This window comes from Pseudoliparis swirei, chromosome 19 (assembly GCF_029220125.1).
Source record: "Pseudoliparis swirei isolate HS2019 ecotype Mariana Trench chromosome 19, NWPU_hadal_v1, whole genome shotgun sequence".
NCBI lineage: Eukaryota > Metazoa > Chordata > Actinopteri > Perciformes > Liparidae > Pseudoliparis > Pseudoliparis swirei.
In genome coordinates this window covers 18947741-18949885 of record NC_079406.1, presented here as the reverse complement: position 1 = coordinate 18949885, position 2145 = coordinate 18947741, and the positions used below count along the sequence as shown (strand labels likewise).

The 2145-nt window shown below is 35.7% G+C and overlaps 1 protein-coding gene across 3 annotated transcripts in view; it reads left to right on the top strand.

The window, feature by feature from the left end:
* Window positions 1-2145, top strand: part of drp2 (dystrophin related protein 2) — a 67323-nt gene that overhangs the window by 51561 nt on the left and 13617 nt on the right. The gene's annotated exons all lie outside the window — the stretch shown is intronic.

The window sequence follows — 2145 nt, the reverse complement described above, 5'->3', positions numbered from 1 at the left end:
CGTCCCTCTTGCTCTCCACATGAACACACGCTGGCTGCCGCACATAAGCAGAGCAGTTGGTGGTTGTGTTTGTGTGTGTGGAGGTCAGCGAGGCTCAGTGTGCCTAGCGGCTTGTCACTTGCTCAGGCAGTGATCCCATTGGTCACCTGGGAGCTGTTGGTGTGGATTAGTGTCCGTCTGACAGGTTATAAACAGGGGCACAGCACTGGTCTCTCCCACAGTGGGGCAGAGCTGCACACACACATTTACACTGTGTGTGTGTGTGTGTGTGTGTGTGTGTTTTCCTATATATTTCTTTCTCTCTCTTTCTTTTCTCTTCATATTTTCATATTTCCTCTACTACATACTCTGCTGTGCTGATTGATTTCAAAACAGCAAGCTAAACAGTCAGTTATCAAGTTTGGTCATGTGTTCATTTCAACCAGTAGAAGCCAAAAGCCCTTGCCTCACCAAAAAAAAAAAAGAAGAAGAAAATTGAAGGTGATTCATCAAAAAAGGATCACATTGTCACTCTTTTTTGCCTGCTGTATTATTATTATTTAGTATCGTAGCTATATCTCATAGCAAGCCTCTCATCTTTTATCATAAAGAAAGACATCTTTGCTTCTTCTTTATCTTTTTTCTGCATAAGAATTAATCACATGCTTTCAGTGCTCCAAAAAAACACACTCTTAGCACTATATAAGTCATTATAAATTATGTATAACACACTATAGTTGAAAGCAGATACTATGTTAAAATGTATTCATTTTTGTTTATAGTGAACGCCCATAATCGTCTGATAGGGTAATCATAAAGAGGAAAAAAGACTGAGAATCACTAGATTTATCCTTTAAGCGTGCTTGTTAATGAGTGAATAGTCTGTACTTGTTTGTAAAGACTTAAACACACAACAAATGCTTTGTATTATTAGTTAATATTATGTATCTTTACACATGATTTCAGCTCAGATATACTGTATTATCAAGTATTCATTAACAGTGTATACACCAGTTATGGATGTTTAATAAAAGGACTTACAGATGTGTAAGTCCTTCAGTGTGTGTAATACGTGGTAACATGCTCAATAGTTAAGTTAGTTAAGAAGAGTTACCATTGCTGCGCATATCACAACAAGGTACTATATAACACAATGTGGCATACAGAGAGAGAGAGTTATACAATTCATAACACATACTGTATGTATATGTATTGGTATGTATATCCCTTTATTAAATAGCTTTGCTGTGATGTGATTCAAGTGTGTGAGTGAAAGGGTGAACGAGAGGCATTCATGCCTTTTCTTCTTTCTGGATTTTACTGTATACTGTGTTGTTTGTGTTATGGCACCACCAGCCGTGGTAGCGCGGTTTTTCCGAGTGGTTCGCATCTCCTTTCTTATCAAACCACCAAATTAATATTAAGTTGAAGTTCTTTATTTTCTGTAATGCAAAAAAAAACAAAAATGCACATTCTGGATGATTACATAAACAATCAACTGAAATACGTGCCTTTTTATTTTTTTTATATTACTGATTGGCAAACAGCTTAAGAAAACTCAAATATCCTATCTCTAAATATTGAAAACTAGTAGTAGGTAATAAACAAATCACTTGAATTGTCTTAACTCCAAAACACCTGCAAGGGTTTCCTGAGCTCTTTTTTTTTTACTTGGTCTGAAGATATTAAATTTTTACTGGATATAAAAAATAGTTTTCTTAAGCAATAATAAATTGTAATGAAATATGAATCATCAACAATTTTGTTTTTGTTTTTTAATTTTATTGAAAGAAATAAAATAAAGAACTATCTAATATTCTAATTTTCTGATCCTGCCTGTATATATTTAATCCTTTCTTCATGTGTGTAATATTGAATGACCAATTTTTTTTTCCTGTGACATTATCATTATCTTTGCTCAAAATAAAGAGTATTGAGTGAGTTTGCTCAGGTTATTCCATAATGATCTGAGCACGGCCCTAATAAGAGAAGAGCTTTATGGTTTAAATCTCAACTCCCCCCACACCCACCTCTCCGCCTGGGTGCACGTCACTCGCGCACTGGGTGTCTAAAATATTTTCCGTTCTGATGACATCAGAAAGGTGTAGAAGTATGTGTGAGTGTGTGTGAGTGTGTGTGTGAGTGTGTGTGTTTCTCAAAGTGCCC